Below are 25,991 nucleotides of genomic sequence, written 5' to 3'. Positions count from 1 at the left end.
GCTCTCACCTCATCTTCACACTGCCTCAATAGGGATAGAGTTCCGCTTGTCTTTATCTACCACTCCATGAGACACCATCCAACACATCATCCTATGCAACTTCTGCCATCTCTAAAGGGATCTTACCATCAAATGTATCTATATCTCACTCTCTCTAACCACAGGGATTGCCCCTGCATGATTCCCTTACCCATTCATTCCTTCCCACTAATCTCCCTCCCAGCAATTACCCCTGCAAGTGACAGGAGTGCTACACCTGCCCATTCACTTCCTCCTCACCTCCATTCAGGGTACCAAACAGTTCCTCCTAGGTGAGGCAGCACTTCACCTGTGAATCTGCTGGGGTCGCCTATCGTGACCAGTGCTCCCAATGTGGCCTCCTCTGCATCGAAGAGGCCCAACGTAAGATGGGGGACCGCCTTGTCGAGCTCCTCAACTCCATCCACCTGAAGAAATTCCTGGTGGCCAAACATTTTAATTCTGATTCCCATCCCATTCTGACATGTCGGCCCATGGCTTGCTCTTGTGCCACAATGAGGCCAACCTCAGGGTGGGGGAGCAACACCTTATATTCCATCAGGGTAGCCTCCAACCTGAAGGCATGAACATTGATTTCTCCATCCAATAAAATTAATTTCCCTTTCCCTTCCCTCTTCTTCTACTCCCCACTCTGGGTAAATCTCATGGGTAAATCCTTCTCCACCATTGAGCATATCTACACGAAATGCTGTCACATCATCATCAGAGATCCCCACCACCCAGGCCATGATCTCTTCTCTCTGCTGCCATCAGGAAGGAGGTACAGGAGCCTCAGGATTCACACCACCAGGTTCAGGAATAATCATTACCCCTCAACCATCAGGGGATAACTTCACTTGCCCCACCATTGCCTTGTTCCCATACCTATGGAGTACCCTGAAAGAGTACTTACAAGGACTCTTCATCTCGTTCTTGATATGTATTATTATTATTATTATTATTTATTAATTTTTGTATTTGCACAGCTTGTTGTCTTTTGCACCCTGGTTGAATGGCCTAGTTGGTGTGGTCTTTCATCAGTTCTATTCTGGTTATTATTCTATTCTGGATTTACCATGAATGCCCACAAGAAAATGAATCTCATGGTTGTATATGGTGACATATATGTACTTCAATAATAAATTTACTTTGAACTTTCGTACCAGTCTATCATCTTCCCCAGGTTGCCTCTCCTTCCATTTCTCCTATGGTCTGCTCTCTTCTCCTATCAGCTTCCTTCCTCTCCAGCCCTTTACCTGTCCCACTCACCTGGCTTCACCTATCACCTTCCAGCTATCCTCCTTCCCCTCCCCCCAGCTTGCTATTCTGGCATCTTCCCCCTTCCTTTCCAGTCCTGAAGAATGGTCTTGGGCTGAAACGTTGACTGTTTATTCATTTTCATGGCTACTGCCTGCCCTGCTGAGTTCCTCCAGCACTCTGTGCGTCGCGGTAGCATGAAGTGTGTGCTGGATCACTTCAGCAGGTTCGGGACACTGGAGTGTGTGGGGCTTTGAGCAGGGTTTCTGCACACTCCTCTCTGCCCGAGCTCTCGCAGCACTTTGCTGAATGTTGGAGCACTGAGGCTTGCCTGAATACCACAGGCAAAACCATGTTTATTCCCATCTCCAGAAAGTATTCCTGCAAAAATACCATTGGTTGCAAACTGAAGGTTTTGAACCAACAGTGAGTGAATACCTGTGGCTCAGTGGTTTGACACAGAGGAGGGAACTTCAAAACAGTCGAATGTTTAACAATTTCAGCAAAATATTGAAGATTCATAGAAATCTTTTGATGAAGTGGGCAGAGTAGGCGGTTGATGGAGTAGCAACTAGAGATGCAGCCTGTAAGCTGGCTAAAACAAGGCTCAGCCGAGGTCTCTGGGTCTCAACATACCAATGCAGTTACAAAGGAGGCACAACAGCGGCGAGATTTCATTCGGAGTTTGACTGGAGTGTCGCCAAAGACACTTGCAAATTTCTACAGATGTACTGTGGAGAGCATTCTAACTGGTTGCATCGCCGCCCGGAGTGGAGGGGCCAATGCATAGGATTGGAAAAGTTCTAAACTCGGCCAGCTCCATCGTGGAAACTGGCCTCCCCAGCGTCAAGAAAACCTTCAAAAGGTGATGCCTCAAAAAGGTGGCACCCATCACTAAGGACCCCATCACCTATGGCATGCCCTTTTCTCATTGCTATCATCAGGGAGGAGGTACAGGAGCTTGAAGGTGCACACTTGATGATTCAGGAACAGCTTCCTCTGATTTGTGAGCAAACATTGAAACTATGAACACTACCTCACTACTTTTTTTTGCATAATGTGGGTATTATTCCATGCACATTGAGTATTAGATTCTCTTTTTTAGATAAATAGGGCCTCTTTTGGGGTTTCAGTGGCTGCCTGTTAGGAGACAAATCTCAAGGTTGTATAATGTGTACGTTCTTTGATAATAAATGTACTTTCAACTTAGAACTTTAAATTTTTAAAGATTACCTTTAAATCATCAAAACATACATTGCTATGTGACATTTTATTCCACATCCATAAATGATAAATACTCTAATTTAAAAGATTATCTTTAAATTATCAAATCACACAGTGACATCTGTCATTTGTGTCAAATCAAATCAGCAGATGATCAGCTGATTATCAAATCAGCCCGCAAAATAGCAAAATAGCACAACTTAGTAACTCTAACCTGTACGTCTTTAGACTGTGGGAGGAATCTGGAGCAACGGGGGAGACCCACAAGTCAAGGGGAGAAACTACAAACTCCTTACTGACAGCAGTGGGAATTGAACTCTGATCTTATAGCTGGTGTTGTAAAGCATGATACGAACTGTTATGTTACTGTGCCACCCCTTCTCATCTTCAACACCATAAACACATTTTCTCAAGTGAAGGTCAAAGTAAACTTATTATTAAAGCATGTGTATGTTATCATATTCTATCTTGATTTCATTTTCTTTCCAGCAATGCCAGGAAAATAAAAAAAAACAATAGCATTTATGAAAAGCTGTACAAAAATGAAGACTGAGGAACAACCATTGTGCAAAGGAAGACAAATTGTGCAAATGAAAAAAGTAATGCTGAGAGCATGAGCTGTAAAAAGTCTTTGAAAGTGAGTCTGTAGGTTGTTTGCACTACACGCTGCATCCGCAAAGGAAACAGCATTATGAAGGACCCCACGCGCCCCTCATACAATCTCTTCTCCCTCCTGCCATCTGGGAAAAGGCTCCGAAGCATTCGGGCTCTCACGACCAGACTATGTAACAGTTTCTTCCTCCAAGCTATCAGACTCCTCGATACCCAGAGCCAGGACTGACACCTTGCCCTACAGTCCTGTTTATTATTTATTGTAATGCCTGCACTGTTTTTGTGCACTTTATGCTCGGATTTCCTGGGTAGGTCTGTAGTCTAGTGTAGCTTTCTCGGAGTTTTTTTTTAAGTAGTTCAGTCTAGTTTTTGTACTGTGTCATGTAACACCATGGTCCTGAAAAACGTTGTCTTATTTTTACTATGTACTGTACCAGCAGTTATAATCGAAATGACAATAAAAGTGACTTGACTTGACTTGACTTGACTTCAGTTCAGATTTCAGCTGAGTGAAGTTATTCATGCTGGCTCCTGTATGAAGGTAGAAGTGAGAAGAGAGCATGGCCTGGATGGTGGGCGTCCTTGATGATGGATGGAGCTTTCTTTGATATGGCTATCTGCTGAATGGCACGTAATACATTGATTCAGTTCATTGAGGCACACCTATGGCCAATGGTGTCTGATGTGGAGCTACTGCTCCTGGTGTTGACATGGGAATCTAGGACAACACCTGCTCCTTGAGTGAACATAGTTAAACCCCTCAGCTAATGTCACTAAAACAGTTTTCATCACATATATAATTTCTGAGTGATGGCTCTGCATCTGTAATTGCTAGAATAATGAGGAAGGTTCCCACTGAAACCTTTTGAACAGAGTGGATGGGGAGAGGATGTTTCCTACAGCAGAGGCCTCCAGGACCATGGAATTTTGTCCATTGCCTCCCTCTAGTGCTCCTCCCCCCCCCACTTTTTTATTTTTCCCATAGCCTTCTGTCTCTTTCACCAATCAACTTCCCAGCTCTTTGCTTCATCCCTCCCCCTCCAAGTTTCACCTCTCTCTCCCCCCACCTTCCAAATCTACTCAACTTTTTTCTCTCAGTCATGCCGAAGGGTTTTGGCCCAAAACATTGACTGTGCTTTTTTGAACAGATGCCACCTGGCCTGCGGAGTTCCTCTGTTTTTTTTTTGTGAGTGTTGCTCGGATTTCCAGCATCTGCAGATTTTCTCTTGTTTGCTATAATGAGAAGTTCAAAAACTTGAGTTGTTTTCTCTGGAATGGCAAGGCTGAGAGGAGATCTGAAAGAGGTTTATAAGATTATGCGAAGCATAGATAGAGCAGACAGACAACATGTTTTCTAAGGATTGAAATGTCAAATACCAGCGGGCAAGTATTTAAGGTGAGATGGGGTAATTTCAAAGGAGATGTGAAGACAGAGTTTTTTTTCCACAGAGAGTGGTGGGTGTCCAGAATAAGCTGCCTGGGGTGGTGGTGGAGGCTAAGAAAGGACATGCTGACATTAAAGAGGGTTTAGAGGAGATTCACAAAAATGATTCTGGGAATGAAAGGGTTACCATATGAGGGCCGATTGGGCTTGTACTCACTGGAATCCGGAAGAATGAGGGAGGATCTCATTGAAACCTATTGAATATTGAAAGGCTTTGATAGATTGGATGTGGAGAGGAATTTTTCCCATGGTGGGGGAGTCTAGGACTACAGGGCACAGCCTGAGAATAGAGGTCTGTGCATTTAGAATGGAGATGAAGAGGAATTTATTTCGGCCGGAAGAGTTGAGCCTCTGGAATTCATTTCCACAGGGGGCTGTGGAGGCCAGGTTTTTATGTATATTTAAGGCAGAGGTTGAGAGGTTCTTGTTTAGCAGGGCATGCAGGGTTATGTGGAGAAGGCAGGAAATTGGGGCTGAGAGGAAAATTGGATCAGCCATGATAAAATGACAGAGTAGTCTCGATGGGCCAAATGGCCTAATTCTGCTCCTGTATCTTCTGGTCTTATGTTAGGGACTTTTAAGAAACTTTTAGTTGGGCGTATGAATGTGAGGAAAATGGAAGGATATGGACATTGTGTAGGTAGAAGAGATTTGTCAGCTATGTAGAACAGTCTATGATCAAAGTTTTCCCTAGTCATACACCACAACTCTTCCTCAGTATCCATTTCCCGTAAATCTGCACTCATCCATCTTCTGTAAAAGTGATAGATTTCCTCTTGTCCTTTACCTACCACCCCATCAGCCTCTGCATCCAAAACATCATCCTTTGCAACTTCCACTGTCTCCAAAGGGATCCTACCATGAATCTTATCATCACCTCCCCTCCGCAGGGATCCCTCCCTCGTCCCTCCCCACCAATCTCCCTCCAGGCACTCATCTCTGCAAGCGGCCCAGGTGCTACACCTTCCTCAGCTCCACTCAGGCCCCCAAACAGTCCTTCCAGGTGAGGCAACACTTCTCCTGCGAATCTGATGGGGTTGTCTAATGTGTCTGGTGCTCCAGAAGTGGCCTCCTCTACGCTGGTGAGACCTCTCAAAAATTGGGACACCGCTTTGTCAAACACCTTTGCACCATCCACCACAAGTGGGACTTCCCGATGGCCAAGCATTTTAATTCCAATTCCCATTTCTGGTCATGCGTCAATCCATGGCCTCCTCTTGCTTCTCCTCTTCTCCTCCGGGCAGAATTATATTCCACCTGTGTACATCTCCAACCTGACGACAGGAAGATCAGTTTCTCCTTCCAGTGAACAAAAATTCCCTCCCCCCTCTATTCCCCACTCTGACCTTTAACTTCTTCTCATCTGCCTATTACTTACCCCTGGGCCCCCTCCTCATTCCCTTTCTCCTTTTGAGCAATCTCCTCCCTATCAGATTCTTTCTTCTCCAGCCCTTGTCATTTCCCACCTATCTGGCTTCACCTATCACCTTCCAGCTAGCCCCCTTCCCCTGCCCCCACTTTTTAAACCAGTCATCTTGCCCCTTCCCTCTCAGTCCTGATGAAGGGTCTTGGCCCGAAATGTTGACTGTTGACTCTTTCCCATAAAATGCCTGACCTGCTGAGTTCCTCCAGCATTTTGTGTGTGTTGGCATCAGTCTGCTATTGGATTACTAATTTCCTTAGTTCAGCACAACATTGCGGGCTGAACGGCCTGTTGCTGTGCTGTACTCTTCCACGTTCCATGTTCTCTACCAGTTCAGCATCACATACCCTGAGCTTGTGACCTTGGGCCATGTTTATCAGTCACTATAGCTGAACCTACACTCATTCCAGTCTGCAAGGAAGAACCCACCTGCAATGCAGTCCACGGGACATAAAGGCCTGTGTTGTCACAGCAGCTTGGCAGTCAGCATGCACCTGGGGCGTTGGAGCTCAGAATTCCACCGTCCTCCCTTGTGCCCATCCCTTGTGCCCATCAGTTTCCTCCGGGTGTTCCGGTTTCCTCCCACAGTGCAAAGATGTAGGTCAGATGTTCATTGTAAATTGTACTCTGACTAGAGTAGGCTAGGGTTAAATTGGTGCGTTGCTGGGTGATGCAGCTCGGTGGGCTGTAATGTCCTGTCTCGGGATGCCCAGTGGACTGTAATGGTCTGTTTTGGGGTTAATGCATCATTTGAAATATACAGTCAATGCACCATGTCTATCAACAACCAACACACTCTGGGAGCAGCCCAAAAGTGTGACCAGGCTTCTACTGCCAACATATTGTACCCACGTCTTACTTATCCTGACCTGTATGCGTTTGGAATGTGGGAGAAAACGGGAGCGCTAGGGAATGCCCATGCAGTCGCAGGGTGAACGTGGAAACTGGCAGGAAACGAGCCCCCTCACGCAACCGCTACACTACCATGGTGCCCGGTGAGATCACTGATTGGTAAATACAAGATTTTCCAATAATCTGAACCCTAATGTAGACAGTAATGTAGAGCCCTTTTTAAACAGTACCTTTTTGTGCTTCTGCAGGATTTCACATTTTCCAACTTAACAGGAAATAGCAGTGATAGAAGAATGTGCAGAATTTGAATAGAAGCATATTTCTAAAAAATGAGCCATGGTATTAGCTTTCCATCCAAGTTAGATGTTGCCTTCCTCTCTTTGTCATCGGACAACGATATGGCGCACTCAGGTTCAACAACTGAGTAGAAAAGGCAGTGACTCGTGGCAGGTTGGTGATTTGAGCAGTAGTCAATCAGTGCTCGGGGTTGATTGGCAAAAATAAATTCAGAGAAGCCGGGGGAAAGCAGAGTGGCCATCGTTGGAGAAGTCAGAGTTAGAGAATTGACTGTGAGGCTTTAACTCCTCGAGCTCCAGCAAGGAGTGACTTCAGTCAGAGAAGGCAAAAGAACTGTAGGTAGAAGTTATCCACCACAGTTTATTATTTTTTTCACTTAGAACAGTAGAGATGCGAGGCAGGATGATTGAACGCTCCTCTTGTGGGATGTGGGAAGGCAGGGAGACCTCCCGTGTCCCCGATGACTACACCTGTGAGATGTACATCCAGCTGCAGCTCCTAACAAACCACGTGAAGGAGTTGAACCTGGAAATGGATGAACTCTGGATCATTCGGGAGGATGATGCAGTGGTAGGTAGGAGACAGGAACTGGGTGAGTCAGGAAGGGGAAAGGTGTTAATCAACAGAGTACCCCTGTGGCCATAAACCTCACCAACAAGTATACCACTTTGGATACTGTTTGGGGCAATGACCCAACAGAGGAAAGTTACTGCGGTCAGGTCTTTGGCACTGAGTCTGGTTCTGTGACTCAGAAGGGAATGGGGGGGCGGGAAGAGGTGCACTGTGCTGATAGGGGATTCATTAGCTAGGGGAACAGAAAGGGACTTCTGTTATGAGAACGATTCCTGGATGGTATGTTGGCTCCCAGGTGACTGGATATCTCTGATCGAGTCCTTAAATGAAAGAAAGAACAGATAGATGTCAGGGTCCATATAAGTACCAATGACATAGGTAGGCAGAGTGACGAGGTTCTGCAAAGTTAGTTCAGGGAGTGAGGTGCTAAGTTAAAGGACAGGACCTCCGGGTTTGTGATCTCAGGATTGCTACCCATGCCACATGCTAGTGAGGCCAGAAATAGGACGATCATACAGTTTAACACGTGGCTAAGGAGTTGGTGTAGGTGGGAGGCCTTCAGATTTTTGGATCATTGGACTCTCTTCCAGGGAAGGTGGGACCTATACAGAAGAGACTTCTGTTTTCACATTAATTGGAAAGGGACTAATATCCCAGTGGGAAGGTTTGCAAGTGCTGTATGGTAGAGTTAAAACTAGGGTTGCAGGGAGCTGGGAACCAGAGTGTCAGAACAGTTAGTGCAGAAAACATCAAGTTGCTCCAGCAGACAACGTGAAGGAGATGAAAGGGATTCTACAGATATGTCAAGAGCAAAAGAATTGCAAGAGATAAAATTAGTGCTCTGGAAGATCAGAATAGTAATCCACGAGTAGAGCCAAAAGAGATTAGGGAGATCTTAAATGAATTTTTTGCATCTGTATTTACTCAGGAAATGGGCACAGAGACTATAGAAGTGAGCCAAAGTCGCTTCAACTTCAGGGACCCTGTGCAGATTACCAAGGAGGAGGTATTTACTGTCCTGAGGCAAATCAGGGTGGATAAATCCTTAGAGCCTGAGAAGGAGTTCCTTCGGGCCCTATGGGAGGCAAGTGCAGAAATTGCCAGGGCCCAAGCAGAGATATTTAAATCGTCCTTAGTGACAGAGGAGGTTCCAGAGGATTGCAAGATAGCCAATGTTTTCCCACTGTTTAAGAAGGGCTCTAAATATAAAACAGGAAATTATAGGCTGATGAGCCTGATATCAGTAGTGGGGAAAGTTATTGGAAGGAGTATCTGGATAGACATGGACTGATTAAGGATAGTCAGCATGGCTTTGTGTGTGGTTAAGTCATGTCTAACCAATCGTATAAGGTTTTTGAGGAAAGTTACCAGGAAAGTAGATGAAGGCAAAGCAGTGAATGGGTTCTACATGAACTTTAGAAAGGCATTTGATGAGGTCCCGTATGGGAGGTTGCCCTAGAAGTTTTGGTCACTCAGCCTTCAAGATGAGGTAATGAATTAGTCATTGACTTTGTGGAAGGGGCCAGAGATTGGTAGCAGATGGTTGCCTCTCTGACTGGAGATCTGAGACTAGCAATGCAAGAATGTCGCAGGGACTGGTGCTGGGCCCATTGTAGTTTGTCATCCATATCCAAGTTTGGATGGGTACGTGGATGGCTGGGGTATGGAGGGCTATGGTCCAGTACAGATTGATGGGAGTAGGCAGTTTAAATGGTTCAGCATTGACTGGATGGGTTAAAGGGCCTGTTTCTGTGCTGTATTTTTTCTATGACTTTACGACTGATATATGAGTTTTAGTTTCTGGCATGAGCACTCAGCTTCATCCTTCTTTAAGATGGCTCTCTTCACCTGGGGCATGGCCCCTTTGCTCTGACTATTCTGGCTACACAACATAATGTTCCTGATTGTGCTGGATAAACATAAGAGGGAAATTTAGCTCATCCGAAATCCACATCCCCATCCATGGGGTACTTCCTTTTTGAACGTCAAAGTGAAAATAATTCCTCTTTGAATTCCTTAAGTGAAAATTCCTCAAGTGGAAAGTGAAAATTCCTCAAGTGAAAATTCCCCATTGAATTCCTTAAGTGAAGATTCCTCTTTGAATGTCAAGGTGAATGTCAAAGCTGGGAATTGAGGGCATGGCTCATTGAAAATCTGCATCCCCACCCGTGAGGTAGTTCCTCATTGCAGCTAACCATGAATGGACTGTGTCATTCATACTGTCCATTGTCACAATGACAACGGCCTTCTTCCTGGACTGTGGTGCTTTGAAAGTACTGCAAGCTTCCCTACCATCGAGGACCTCTTCAAGTGGTGGTGTCTCAAGAAAGCAGCACCCACCATGAAGGACCCTCTCCATCCGAGTCGAGCCCTCTTTTCATTTCTGCCATCAAGAAGGCATTCTGGTGGCTATACTTCATTCAGAGTTCGAGGAGATTTGGCATGTACCCAAAAACTCTCACAAATTTCTAGGAAGAGCCTTCTGGCTGGTTCTATTGCCTTCTGGTATGGAGTCGTTAATGTGAAGGATTGGGGGAAAAGCTACTAAGGGTTATAAGTTCAGCCAGATCCATCATAAGCACTATCCTCTCTTCCATTAAGGACATCTTCAAAAGGAGGCATTTCAAGACGGCATCATTCATCGTTAAGGACTCTCACCATGCTACCATCAGAGAGGAGGAACAGGAGCCCGCAGACATTTTAGGAACAGCTTCTTCCTATCTGCTAAACAGACAATGAACCCATGAACATCACTTCACAGTTTCAACAACAACACACAAAATGCTGGTGGAACACAGCAGGCCAGGCAGCATCTATAGGGAGAAGCACTGTCGACGTTTCGGGCCGAGACCCTTCGTCAGGACTTCACAGTTTTGCTCTTTTTCATGATGCCTGTATTTCTTATTGTAGTTTATAGTGAATTTGTTTATTGCACTGTTCTGCTGCCTCAAAACAACAAATTTCTTGACATCCTCATGACAATAAGCCTGGTTCTGATTCTGACCTCGGTACGAGGTCCCATCTGGAAAAGAAAACCTCCGCGGTGAGGCAGCTGGGATTGGTGCTCTCCGAAGCGGAACGTTATTTTCCCTTAAATGCCCACAGGAAAATAAATATCAAGGTAGCATTTGGTAATGTGCTTATACGTACTTTGACAATAAACTTATTTTGAAATTTGAACTTCCACTTTCAGAGAGTTCTGTGGTTTATATCTTGATCTTGGTCTTCATGACTGTCACACCCAAACATTTCAGAGAGTGTTGGATCTGGTGATATTGATCTAAGCTTCTTCAGAAGTCAAGAGCCAGGCATGAACTCGTTGCTTATGGCCATGTTACAAGTGAAGAATGAACAGAGAAAGACTTCGTGGTTGCCTCATACTCAAATGAGAGTTAACAGAATTCCAGTGATAACTTCTCAGCCTCCGTTGGTCAGGATCAATCATGGCTGTTGCATCCTAGCTGTCTAAGTCATTGCACAGGCCAGGGAAATGGAGAGGCAGCCATTGCCCATGCTGCAGGCTCCACCCCCCAACACCACCATGCTGCAGTTGCTGAATCCAGAGGAAGGGCAGGGACTGCTGCAGTTTAGCATCTGAAGTTTCCAGTCAGTGGTGAACTTTAGGAGTGCCTTAGGGATTCCAGTTCAGGACTTTCCCTCAGAGCTTACTCCCAAAACTTCGTCACGAGTGGGTATAGCTGCACGGTAGTGGAGGCTTGAGGTGAGCTGACAACCTCCATCTGCCTGAAGTGACTGTTCCTTTTCCTGTCAGTCAAAATGGTCCCGTCAGGCTTAGTAGCTAGGCCACACGTGAAGGCCAGGGCCTGGATCTGGGTGTCAGAGGCTCCTTGAGACTCACGCCTTTGGGAGCATTTAGTAGGTCATGGGAGCTTACTCCCATTACGTCCCCCAGTTATGAAAGTGCCACTGGAAAATTCACTAAATAATTACATGCATGTCGGGGATTATATAAAAATATAAGCAAGCATTGGAAACTACAGGAAAATACAATGAAATTAACAAGTCCAACTAGCAAGACACTCAAAATACTGGAGGAACACAGGGAGCTGAGATCCTTCATCAGGACTGGAAAGATGGGGTGGGGTGGGGAGAGAAGCCAGTATCACCCACTCTAATCCAATAAAGTGGGATCACTTTAATCAAACTCTAATCAAAGGTTAAAACCAAGAGGGAGAGACCAAGTGGTGGAATAATTAGTGAGGAATTTCCTGGGGTCAGATTCCAGGCATCTGTAGGCAAAGCCATCGTAAACTCATTCCCACAGTTGATGAAGATCAATGCACCATATGCCTCCTTAACCACAGAGTCACCTGCGCAGCAGCTTTGACTGTCCTATGGACTCAGACCCCACGATCCCTCTGATCCTCCGTACTGCCAAGAGTCTTACCATTAATACTATATTCTGCCATCATATTTGACCCACCAAAATGAGCCAGCTCACACTTATCTGGGTTGAACTCCATCTGTCACTTCTCAGCCCAGTTTTGCATCCTATCAATGTCCCGTTATAACCTCTGACAGTCCTCCACACTATCCACAACAAGCGGGTAGTAAAATTGTCATCAGCAAATTTACTATGTTCATAAATCCTGCCTCTCAGGATCTTTTCCATCAACTTACCAACAACTGAAGTAAGGTTCACTGGTCTATAATTTCCTGGGCTATCTTTATCCTTCTTGATAAATGGAACAACGTCTGCAACCCTCCAATCCTCTGGAATCTCTCATGTCCCCATTGATGATGCAAATATAAGCAAGAATCTCCAGAATTGCTAGAATCTCAGAAATCTCCTTCTTCACTTCCCACAGTAGTCTGGGGTACATCTCATCTAGTCCCAGAGACTTATCCAACTTGATGCTTTCCAAAAGCTCCAGCACATCCTCTTTCTTCATATCTACATGCTCATGCTTTTCAGTCTGCTGCAAGTCATCCCTACAATCGCCAAGCTTCTTTTCCATAGTGAATACTGAAGCAAAGTATTCAAGAATCTCTGCTATCTCCTCCGGTTCCATACACACTTTTCCAATGTCACACTTGATTGGTCCTATTCGCTCACGTTTTATCCTCTTGCTCTTCACATACTTGTAGAATGCCTTGGGGTTTTCCTTAATCCTGCTCACCAAGGCCTTCTCATGGCCCCTTCTGGCTCACCTGATTTCATTCTTAAGCTCCTTCCTGCTAGCCTTATAATCTTCTGGATCTCTATCATTAGTTCTGTAGTTGTACCGTGGAGAGCATTCTGACAGGCTGCATCACTGTCTGGTTTGGAGGGGCTATTTCACAGGACCAAAAGAAGCTGCAGGAGTTTGTAAATCTAGTCGGCTCCATCTTGGGCACTTGCCTACAAAATACCCAGGACATCTTTCAGAAGTGGTGTCTCAGAAAGGCAGCGTCCATTATTAAAGACCTCCAAACATAAGACAAAATCAGAGAATCAATTTTATCAAAATTGTTTTTGGAACAAAAGAGGGAACTGCTTGAAATATATATAAAAATTTCAGTAGAATAAACATTTTTATAGGATTTATTTGACCTATCAATGACATCGACATAGGTGACCATTTAGAAAGTGCCTGTTGAGTATATTCAACTAAAGGGAAACAATTATACCTATATAGGTCTTTAAAATTTTTTGTAATTTTGATACCAAGGTAAGTAAAATAGTTTTTGGCAATATTAAAAGGTACTTGATCATAATAATCAGAATAATTATTAATAGGAAAAATTCATTTTTATGTAAATTAAGTTTATATCCAGAAAAAGTACCAAATTCCATAAATATAGATAACATAGAAGGAATAGATTTCTTAAGCGCTAGAGTGAATAAACTTTTATTGCAAATATCAAAAAAAGTGGAGGACTGGCTTTACCAAACTTTAGATTTTATTATTGGGCAATTAATATTCATTATATTACTTTTTGGATTTATGATATAGACGACCAAGATAGCCCTTCATGGTAACAGTTGGAGGAAAATTCAGTAGTGGGGTTTTCATTAGCTTCTTTATGAGGAGCTCCTCTTCCGTTTTCGCTCTCCAATAGGTAGACAAGCTCTCAACCCTATTGTTAAACATACTTTGAAAATTTGGTTTCAATTTTGTAGATTTTTTGAATTAAATGCTTTTCTACTTTCTAGTAATATTTATTCTAATTTCATTTTTAAACCATTAACTTTGGATAAGACTTTCTTAACATGGAAAATTAAGGGAATAAAAACTTTTTTAGATTTGTTTTTACAAGACTGTTTAATGTCTTTTTCACAGTTAATGGATAAATATGATATCTTTAATACACATTTTTTCAGATATTTGCAGGATAAGAATTTTTTACGTTATTTTTTACTGAATTACCCCTTGGCCTGCTCTTTAAATTTGGCTTATGTTATTTTTCAGTTTAAACCTTTTCAAAAACAATTAATAGCTATCACTTATAAACAGTTAATGAATGCTCACATGTCGCCTAATGATAGGGTTCAACTTACCTGGGAAGTAGAACTTCAACATTCACTTTCAGATAATCAATGGAGTAAAATTTTATCTGTGCGCACCATATCTTAATTCAGTTTAAGATAGTACACAGGGCCCATATGTCCAAAGATAAATTGGGGCATATTTTTCCTAATATAAGTCCTATTTGTGACAGAAGTAATGCAGAAGTGGCCACTCTAACTCATATGTTTTGATCATGTGTAAGTTTAAATAATTTTTGGAGGGATGTGTTTGGAATATTATCTAAAGTTATAGTTATGGATGTTCAACCTAATCCACACAGCAATTTTTGGGATTATTCCAGAGGAAGCAAGCAAAGTGTCTACTTCCACCCAACATGTGATAGCTTTTTCAACTTTACTGGCTCGGAGAGCTATTTTGCTACACTGGAAAGAATCTAATCTGCCTACTGTTTTCTTTTGGCTCTCCTCCATTATGTCATGTCTAAGCTTGGGGAAAATTAGAAGCCGGACATTTGATACATCCTTAATTTTGAACAAGTCTGGCGACCCTTTATTCAATATTTTCACATGATTTAATTTATTTTTATTTTTTTTTCTTTATTCTTTTTGGAGTAAATCCTTATCCATGAAGGTTCGGAGATGATTGGAAGGATGTGTTTTTTTCTTTCTCTCTTTTTTGTAATTTTATCCTCAAATTGGACTGCCCAATCTTTTTTTTTTCTTTCATTTTTTTTCTTTCCTTTTTTTTTGTTTCAGTTTAGTTAGTGGGTTTTTTAAATCAGTAAAATTTCCAATTTTTTTTATGATTGCTATGAGGAGTTGTAGTTTTTTTTGACCATTGTATATATAACAGCATATTTTACCTATTTGATTTTGACATTATATACTTTCTGTTTTTATTATTGCTGTTTATATGTCTTTTATGTTATCTACTTGCTAAACTCCCCCTCCAATTTGTATATTCTTTATTTGAAAATCAATAAAAAGATTGAAAAATGAAATGAAAGATCTCCAACACCCAAGGCATGCACTTTTCTCACTGTTACCATCAGGTAGGAGGTACAAAAGCCTGAAGGCACACACTCAGTGATTCAGGAACAGCTTCTTCTCCTCTGCCATCTGATTCCTAAATGGACATTGAATCCGTGAACACTACCTCGCTTTTTTAATATATATTCTGTTTTTTTACAATTATTAATCTATTCAATATACGTATACTGTAATTGATCTACTTATTTATTATTATTATTATTATTTTATTTTTTTCTTCTCTATTATGTATTGCATTGAACTGCTGCTGCTAAGTTAACAAATTTCACGTCACATGCCGGTGATAATAAACCTGATTCTGATTCTGTTTCATTACCTGTTTTCGCAAACCTTTCGTAAGCTCTTCTTTTCTTCTTGACTAGATTTTCAACAGACTTTGTACACCACGATTCCTGTACCCTACCATCCTTTCCCTGTCTCATTGGAACATGCCTGTGCAGAATCTACACAAATATCCCCTGAACATTTGCCGCATTTCTACCATACATTTTCCTGAGAATATCTGTTCCCAATTTAAGCCTCCAATTTCCTGCCTGATAACCTCATATTTCCCCTTACTCCAATTAAATGCTTTCCTCACCTGTCTGTTCCTATCCCTCTCCAGTGCTATGGTAAAGGAGTTAGAATTATGATCACTATCTCCAAAATGTTCTCCCACTGAGAGATCTGACACCTGACCAGGTTCATTTCCCAATACCAGATCAAGTACAGCCTCTCCTGTAGTAGGCTTATCTACATATTGTGTCAAGAAACCTTCTTGAACACACCTAACAAACTCCACTCCATTCTAAACCCTTCACTCTCGGGAGATGCCAATCAATATTTGGAAAATTAAAATCTCCCACCATGACAACCCTGTTATTAATTACACCTTTCCAGAATCTGTCTCCCTATCTGCTCCTGGAACTTACAGTTACAATTGGGTAGACTATAAAAAACACCCAGTAGAGTTATTGACCCCTTTCTGTTTCTAACTTCCACCCACAGAGACACAGTAGATAATCTCTCCATGACTTCCTTCTTTTCTGCAGCCATGACACAATCTCTGATCAATAATGCCATGCCCCCACCTCTTTTGCTTCCCTCCCTATCCCTTCTGAAACATCTAAAGCCTGGCACTTGAAGTAACCATTGCTGCTCCTGAGCTATCCAAGTCTCTGCAATGGCCACAGCATCATAGCTCCAAGTGCTGATCCACACTCTAAGCTCATCCGCTTTGTTCATGATGCATCTGGCATTAAAATAGACACATCTCAAACCAGCAGTCTGAGCACATCCTGATGCACCACCAATAACTCTCGGAGACATGAGGCAAGATATTGGCTTTTAATGGCTGGAAGAAAGAACAAGCAGCAAATGAACACCACACAACATCCTCGGGTCTGAGGCTGGGGCTGTGTCTCCAATCGCCTTTATACCGGGGTCCGTGGGAGGAGCCACAGGAGCAGTTAGCCGGGGGGGGGGGGGGGGCGTGTCCAGACAGGTATATGTAGTTCGCCACATATCCCTTCTCTATCACTTGCCTATCCTCTCACTTGCGCTGTCTCTAAGCTTTCTCTCAATGTGAGCCAACTGCCCCTTCCTCCGTCACTTCAGTTTGGTTCCCATTCCCCAGCAATTCTAGTTTAAACTCTCCCCAGTAGCTTTAGCAAACCTTCCCTGCCAGGGTATGGGTCCCCCTCAGATTCAAGAGTCTCCATCTCATAATCTCGATATTTATTGCTTATTTATTTATTATTATAATTTTTTTCTAATTTTTGTATTTGCACAGTTTGTTGCCTTTTTAAACATTGATTGTTTGTCTGTCTTGTCAGTCTTGCATCCGTTCTATTGTGGTTCTTTGCATTTATTGTGAATACCAATTTCAGGGCTGTATATGGTGACAAATGTATACTTCGACAATAAATTTACTTTTTTTTTGAAGGAACACGCATCTCACTGAAGCCTCTCTCTTCTGAAGGGATTTGCCGCGCTGCTCGTGGCTGGGTTGGCAAACTTTCTCACCCTCCCACACTAACCGTACCACTGCAGCTCACCCACTCTCCAGCCGCCTCATCACACAAGGGCACTGTGTCAGGTGAATTTCATTTGCTTAGCTTTATGACCTGAAGTGAGTAAATATTTTATGCCTGGTGTTGGCACTGGGTGAGCTGGCTGCACTGAGAGGCTTGGAGAACAGGACGGGTGTCAAAGAGGGAGGACCCGTGCTCAAAAGAAAATTAAATTGACAGCAGGAAAAATTACAGGGGAACGACAGGAATGTTGCCTGAGAGAGAAAGATCATGAGAGAAGCTATTCTGTGAGAGGAAAAAAATTGGAAGGTAAAATCAAAGTACTGTGTACAGGAGTTGGGATGTTATGTTGCAGTTTACAAGACTTTGGTGAGACCTAATTTGGAGTACTGTGCGCAGTTCTAGTCGCCTACCTGCAGGAAAGATAACAATAAGGTTGAAAGAGTACAGGGAAAGCTTACAAGGATGTTGCTGGGACTTAAGGACCTGAGTTATAGGGAGAGGCTGAATAGGTTGGGACTTTATTCCCTGGAGATTAGGAGAATGATGGATTTGATAGAGGTTTACAAAATTAAGCAGTGTCTTTTTGGCAGGGTGGGAAATACTTATCTACCGAAGGAGGCATGAGGCACTCCTTCCCTTCACTACCCTGCAGGTCACCATTGGCAAGGTGTAGCACCTGCTTAGACCCCCGATCGGGGTCATGTGAAGGCATAGGACCAGGTGGTGAATGGTCGTATGAGCAGCCGGTGCAGATCACAAGTCCTGGTTATGTGACCACTGACAACAGGCAGACAATCTCTGAAGAGTATTGGTAATGGCTGGGGTCACTCGTCTTGTAAAGACACTGCCCAGAAGAAGGCAATGGCAAACCACTTCTGTAGAAAAATTTGCCAAGACCAGTCATGGTTATGGAAAGACCGTGATCGCCAGCACATAACTACCTAATGAACAAGTAGATAGGGTAAATGCAGGCTTTTCCCCACTGAAGTTGGGTCAGACTAGAACTAGAGGTCATGGGTGAAGGGTGAAATGTTAAAGGCGTACGTGAGGGAGAACTACTTCACTCAGATGGTGGTGAGAGTGTGGAATGAGCTGCCATCGGAAGGTGGATGTGGGTTCAATTGCAACATTTAAGAGAAGTTTGGTATGTTCATGGACGGGAGGAGAATGGAGGATGCAGGTCAGTGGGACTAGGCAGAACTAGGGTTTGGTACGAACTAAATGGGCTGAAGGGTCTGTTTATGTGCTGTTGCACTTGATGACTCTATGACGATGTGTAGTGAAGATTGAATCAGAGGCAGGCAAATTTAGGACCTGTGTGAACTAGAGTATGAGAGAAGGAGAAAGTGTGCAGAGAAAGAAGGGTGAAGAGACAGGAAGAAAGAGAGAATAAAGGGCAGAAAGTGATGGGAAAATGTGCACGAAGGAGTAAACAGAGAGAATTGAGATGTGAAAAAGGATATGTGTATGACAAGAGAGATGTCCATGGAGAATGCGTAGGAAAGAGGCAGACAGCTCTCTAAGCCAAGCCTGAGCAGGATTATTTTGTTAAGCAGATGTGTACAGCCAGGGAGGGATTAGAGTAAACTTTAGCCTGTGGTTCAACAGCTTGCGCCAAGTGTCTGGCTCCTGGTCAGCTCTGGAACAAGTGGGTTTTTATTTGAATCAAGTGGATCTCTGGGCTGCATGTTCACATCCTGGGCTGGGCTGCGCCCCATTTCTCTCAGCCTTCCTCTGCCTAGACTCCCGACAGCACACTCCTACTGTCGCTAACAAGTCACGTGATATCCTTAAGCCCGACAGGTAGGGAAACACAAAACTCCAGGCAAATCTGACAAAGCAAAACTTACCTTACAAAAATAATACACCATAAGTACCAAGTACACCATAATCCCATAAGACAGCGAGCAGAATTTGGCCATTTGACCCATCGAGTCTGCTCTGCCATTCCATAATGGGTGGTTTATTATCCTTCTCAACCCCATTCTCCTGCCTTCTCCCCATAACCTTTGTCACCCTGATTAATCAAGAACCGCTTTAAATATAAAAATGACTTGGTCTCCGCAGCTGTCTGTGGCGATTATTCCACAGATTCACCACCTACCTGGTGAAAGCAATTCCTTCTCGCCTCTGTTCTAAAGAGTCACCCCTCTGTTCTAAGGCTGCACCCTCTGGTCCCAGTCAATCGGTCAATAGGTACATATAATGTTGGTACATGGCCAGGTGGTTAAGGCGTTCATCTAGTGAGCTGAAGGTCACTAGTTCAAGCCTCAGCTGAGGCAGCGTGTTGTGTCCTTGAGCAAGGCACTTACCCACACATTGCTCTGCAACGACACCAGTGCCAGGCTGTATCGGCCGAGTGCCCTTCCCTTGTACAACATCGGTGGCATGGAGAGGGGAGACTTGCAGCTTGGGCAACTGCCGGTCGTCCATACAACCCTGCCCAGGCCTCAGTCAACATTGTAATTGATGGACAGCCAAAGAAGAAGTAATGTCAGAGAAATGTAAACAATATACATTCTGAAATTCTTTTTCTTCACAAACATCCATGAAAGCAGAGGAGAACGAAGAATAAATGTCAATTAAACGTGAGAATCCCAAAGCCCCCCCCCCAGTTCCCCCTCCCACACATAATCAGCTGCAAGGAAACAACCCCCTTCGTCACCAACAAAAAAACATCAGCACCCCCCCACCGAGCACTCAAGCATGCAGCAAAGCATCAATAAAGACACAGACTTGCAGAATCATTCACCCGGTATTCGACATAACACAGGCTCCCTCTCTCCCTAATAAGGGAAAAAGCAGTGTCCCCATTTCACAGCGAGAGGGGACACATAACAAACAATTCGCTGCTTTATGGCTAGAAATCTGATGCGTCGCTTTTTCCACGACCTATGCCCAAAAGAACTCGGGTCTCTGGGCACACAGCCATCAACAGGCCCGCTGCTTCCTTCCGATCTCCTGTGTTCTCCCGCGAGGCACCAGTCTTGCATCAGCCCGTCTCCAGAGCCACGAAAATCCAGAAACCTGAAGCGCGCTCGCCTTCCAGACTACGTCCTTGAGATATCAAAAAGCGGCTCTGAGAGCGGGTCCCATTCCCGCAGATAACCAGTCAGAGAGTAACTCCAGGTCAGGGTCTTTGAAGAGGAAAAATAGATATCAAAGATAGAAATAGAGCTGTTCCCAAAGATGCAAACAAGGGAGTTGTTGTTTAGCGTCCTCATAACTAAGCTCCGCCCTCTGAACTATAGGAAACCTCCTCTCGGCATCCACTCTTTCTGGACCTTTCAATTTTCGACAGGCTTCATTTTTCTACTCCAGTGAGCACCGGTCCCAAGGCATCAAACGCTTCTCATTCCCATAATCTTCCCATTCCCAAAATCATTCTTGTGAACCTCCCTGGACCCTCTCGGATGCCAGTACACCTTTTCTTAGATATGGGGCCCAAAACTGCTCACAGTGCTCTATCTGATCAAAGCCTCAGCATTACATACTTATTTTCATATTCTCGTCCTCTCGAAATGAATGCTAACAATGCACTTACTTCCTTCACACTGATTCAGTCGGCAAGTTACCCTCCAGGGAATCCTGCACGAGGACTCCCAAGTCCCTTTGCACCTCTGATTTTTGAATTTCCTCCCCATTTAGAAAATAGTCTATGCCTTTAATCCTTCTACCAAAATGCATGGCCATACACTTCCCTACACAATATTCCATCTGCCTCTCTTTGCCCATTCTCCTAATCTGTCTAAGTCCTTCTGCAGACTCCAACACGACCAGCCCCTCCATCTCTCTTTGTATTGTCTGCAGACTTGGCCACAAAGCCACCAATTATGTCATCCAAATCACTGACATACAGTATAATGTGAAAAGAAGGGTTTCCAAATGCCAGCCCCTGTGGAACACCACTCATCACTGGTAGCAGTCAAAGTCAGAATCAGAAACAGGTTTAATACCATCGACATGTGTCTTTGCTCAGCAGTACAATGCAATACATGATAAATAATGAAAAACTGAATTACACACACACACACAGATATATATAATAGATTAAATAAGTAGTGCAAAAATAGAAACAGAAAAGTAGTGAGGTGATGTGCGTTGCTTGAATTTCCAGCATCTGCAGCTTTTCTCTTGTTAGTGAGGTAGGGTTGATGGGTTTTCATTGTCCATTCAGAAATCGGACGGCAGAGGGGAAGAAGCTGTTCCTGAATTGCTGAGTGTGTGCCTTCAGGCTCCTGTCCCTCCTCCCTGATGGTTGCAATGAGAAGCTGCCATGCTCTGCATGAAGGAATTGATCTTTTTGAGGCGTTGCTCCTTGAAGATGTCCTGGATACTTTGGAGGCTAGTGCCCATGATAGAGCTAAGTTTACAACCCTGGACAGCCATCCCCACCCCACACCAGATGGTGATGCAGCCAGTTAGAGTGCTCTTCACGGTTCATCTGTAGAACTTTGTGAGTGTCTTTACTGACATACCAGGTCTACTCAATCTCCTAATGAAATACAGCCGCTGTCCCTCTGCAGAATGTGTGCTGGCACCAGGGAAATCCAAGCCCGGTGGCAGAGCTTAGAATGTGGTGGGGGGTGGGCTCCCAACAGCTGATGGACAATCCCAGGCTGGTGTCCTGGCATTGACACAGGAATGATCACCAACTACTGTTTGCCTGGTGGATTCCCACTCGGACGCAGAGTTCCGATCTCTCCTCGGATTTTCTCAGTCTTGCCAAACCTGATGCTATTCGCAATGTCGAGTTAAGGGTTTTACTCCACCACAGATTTAATCACCCCACCACTGGTGGTTTTGGTTTCAAATGCCACGGTGATGAGCTCTGAAATTTCTTCCCTAAACCTTTCTTCACTCCCTCTTCCAAAGAGATGTATTTGACAATATGCATCTTTAACCAACCCTTTGGCCCATTGCTTTAAATCTTGTTATGTCGCTCAACTTGGGTTCAAAGTTCAAAGTAAATCTATTATCAAAGTGCTTATCTGTCACCATGTACAACCCTGAGATTCATTTTCTTGTTATCCAAGAAATTTAAGAACAATATAGAATCAATTAGCACAGCAGATTAGTGGTTAGCACAATGTTTTACAGTATCTACAACCCAGGTTCAATTCCTGCCACTGCCAGGAAGGAGTTTGTACGTTCTCCTCGTGAACATTGGGTTTCCTCAGGGTTCTCCGGTTCCCTTCCACAGTCCAAAGACTAGGTGAATTGGTCATTGTAAACGCTCCAGTCATAAGGCTATGGTTAAATCGGGGCTTGCTGGGTGGCACAGCTCAAAGGGCCGGAAGGCCTGTTTCATGCTGTATCTCAATAAACAAAAACACACCCAACAGCACGGACAAACAATTTAGATGCAAAATAGACCAAACTGTGCTAATTAATATATAAGCAGTAAGTATCGAGAACGTGAGATGAAGAGTCCTTAAAAGTAAATCTGTGGTTTGTGGAAACAGTTCAGTGATGGGGTGAGTGAAATTATCCCCACTGGTTCAAGAGCCTGATGACTGAGGGGTAAAACTGTTCCTGAACCTGGTGGATTGGGTCTTGAGGCTCCTGCACCTCCTGCCTGATGGTGGCAGCAGTGAGACGAGAGCATGGCCTGGGTGGTGGTTCCTGATGGTTGAGGGGGTAATAACTGTTCCTGAACCTGGTGGTGTGGGTCTTGAGGCTCCTGTACCTCCTGCCTGATGGTGGCAGCAGTGAGACAAGAACATGGCCTGGGTGGTGGTTCCTGATGGTTGAGGGGTAAAACTGTTCCTGAACCTGGTGGTGTGGGTCCTGAGGCTCCTGCACCTCCTGCCTGATGGTGGCAGCAGTGAGATGAGAGCGTGGCCTGGGTGGTGGGGATCTCTGATGATGGAGTCTGCTTTCCTGCATCAGCACTCCACGTAGCTGTTCCTAGTGGTGGGGGGGGGGGCTTTACCCATGGTGGACTGGGCAGGATCCAGTACCTTTTGTAGGATTTTCCATTCAAGGGTATTGATGTTTCCATACCAGGCCATGATGTGGCCCATTGCTCATTCAGCCTCAGACGGTGCAGTTTCCTCCCCAGGTCCCCTGGTTTCCTCTCACATTCCAGAGATGCACTGTCAGGGTCAGTGAGTTGTCTGCATTAATACGTTGGCGCCGGAAACGTGGCAACGCTTTCAGACTTGCCAGCACATTTGGTTTCACGTGAAGAATGGATGTCTGGCCTCTTGCCCCTTCTCCTCACCTACCTATCACCTCCCCCGGTGCCCTTCCTTTTTGTGTTTCTCCTACTGCCCACTCTCCTCTCCTTCTTCTCCACTCAATTAACCTTTCCCATCCACCTGCTTCTAGCTCATCCTCTTTCCCCTTCCCCACCATTTTATTCTGGCATCTTCCCCCTTTCCTTTCCAGTCCTGATGATGGGCCTGGTCCAAAACGTCAACTGTTTATTCATTTCCAGAGATGTTGCCTGACCTGCTGAGCTCCTCCAGCATTTTGTTTGAGTGTTGATGCGTCTCACTCAAAGTTAATCTCGTTCATCTAAGCGCAGGTGTCATTCTGAGTGTACTGTGTTGGGATCTGAGAGGCTTTTAACCAGATACACTAGAGTGTGAACTTGGGTTTGAACACCATTGTCTCCTCAGTACTAGTCAACAACCTTCAAAATCTAGGCCTCTGCAACTAACTTTTCAGAGTCAGCTCGGATCATAAATAACATCTCCTCCTCACTGAAGATCAACACAGCCGCACCTCAGGATGCATGCTTAGCCCACTGCTCTATTCTCTCTGCACCCATCACAGTGTGGCGAGGCACCTACGCATTTGCCAGAGACACAGCTGTTGTTGGCAGAATGGCTGGTGGTGACAAGGAGGCGTACAGGAGAGAGATCTGCTGGTTGAGCATCCTTGTTCTCATTATCAGCAGGACCAAGGAATTGATTATGGGCTTAAGGAACAGCAAGATGGGAAAACGCACACCAGTCCTCATTGAGAGATCCGCAGTGGGAGGGCTGACCAACATCAAATCCCTGGTCATCCATCACCCAGGACATGCCCTCTGCTCATTGCTACCATCAGGAAGGAGGTACAGGAGCCTGAAGACATACACTCAATGATTCAGGAACAGGTTCTTCCCCTCTGCCATCAGATTTCTGTATGTACATTGAACACCACCTCACTACTTTTTTTGCATGACTTATTTAACTATTTTTTTATAAATAGTTTTTACTATTTTTATAGGTGCACCGTAGAAAGCATTCTTCCAGGGTGCATCACAACCTGGTATGGAAGTTGTCCTGTCCAAGACCGGAAGAAGCTGCAGAAGTTCGTGAACATAGCCCAGCACATCACAGAAACCAATCTTCCATCCTTAGACTCACTTTACACCACACATTGTCACAGCAGTGCTGCCAGGATAATCAAGGATAAGACCCACCCAGCCAACACACTTTTTGTCCCTCTTCCCTCTGGGAGAAGGTTCAGGAGCATGAAGATTTGTACAGCCAGATTTGGGAACAGTTTCTTTCCAACTGTGATAAGACTGCTAAACGGATCCTGACCCGGATCTGGGCCGTACCTTCCAAATATCCGGACCTGACTTGCACTACCTTACTTTCCCTTTTCTATTTTCTAATTATGATTTATAATTTAAATTTTTATTATATTTACTTCGAGTTGTACTTCAGGGAGCACGAAGCGCAGAAACAAATATCACTGTGATGATTGTACTCTCTAGTATCAATTGTTTGGTGACAAAGTAAAGTATTTTAGATATATACTTACTGCAATTCACAGTTTTTATTATTATGTATCGTAATGCCACAAAAAAACAAGTTTCATGACACAGAGTATGCCGGTGATACTAATCCTAATTATAGTTCTGATCGACACCTCAGAGGATCTGTCTTGGGTGCAACATATCGATGCGACCGTGAAGAAGGCACACGAGCAGCCCTAGTTCATTAGGAGTTTGAGGGGGATCGGTGTCGCCAAAGAAGCTTGCAAGTTTCTACAGGTTTGCCTCGAGAGCATTCTGAATCACCATTTGGTGTGGAGCAGCCCCTGCACAGGACAGGATAAAGACCAGAAGACCGTAGGTTATAGGAGCAGAATTAGGCCATTTGGCCCATCGAGTCTGCGGAGGGTGGTAGGTTCAGCCAGCAGCATCATAGACACCAGCCTCCCCTCCATCGAGGCTGCGCCTCAGGAAGGTGGCCTCCATCATTTAGGATTCAGAACATGTCCTCTTCTTGTTACTGCTATCAGTCTGGAGGCACAGCAGCCTAAAGATGCACACTGAACATTTTAGGGACACTTCTCCCGCTCTCCCGTCAGATTTCCGAAAGGTCTGTGAGCGTGACCTCAGTATTTGTCTTTTGAACTGTCTATGTTTGGTAACAGCAATTTTATGTACTGCTCTGGGCTTCCACATTCCATGGCATTTGTCAATGATAATAAACCAGGTTCCATGCTTATACTTGAACCAACTTTCACTCCTCCCCCTCCCCCGCCACCTTCCCTTCCAATCCTGATGAAGGGTCTCAGCCCGAACCGTTGACTGTTCATTCCTCTCTATAGACGCTGCCTGACCTGCTGAGTTCCTCCAGCACTGTGTGTGTCTTCCTCTGGATTTCCAGCATTTGCAGAATCACTTGTTTTTTTTATTCTGATTCCAGTTTGACAAATTGTCCAAATCCGGTGCGTGACGAGGTGGCGCAGCAGGTAGTGCTGTCGCCCTGTAGGTCCAATGCCCTTACTTGGATCCTGCCTCAC

The sequence above is a fragment of the Hypanus sabinus genome, chromosome 5 (assembly GCF_030144855.1).
Source record: "Hypanus sabinus isolate sHypSab1 chromosome 5, sHypSab1.hap1, whole genome shotgun sequence".
In the NCBI taxonomy this organism is placed as follows: domain Eukaryota; kingdom Metazoa; phylum Chordata; class Chondrichthyes; order Myliobatiformes; family Dasyatidae; genus Hypanus; species Hypanus sabinus.
This window is presented reverse-complemented; position numbering follows the sequence as displayed.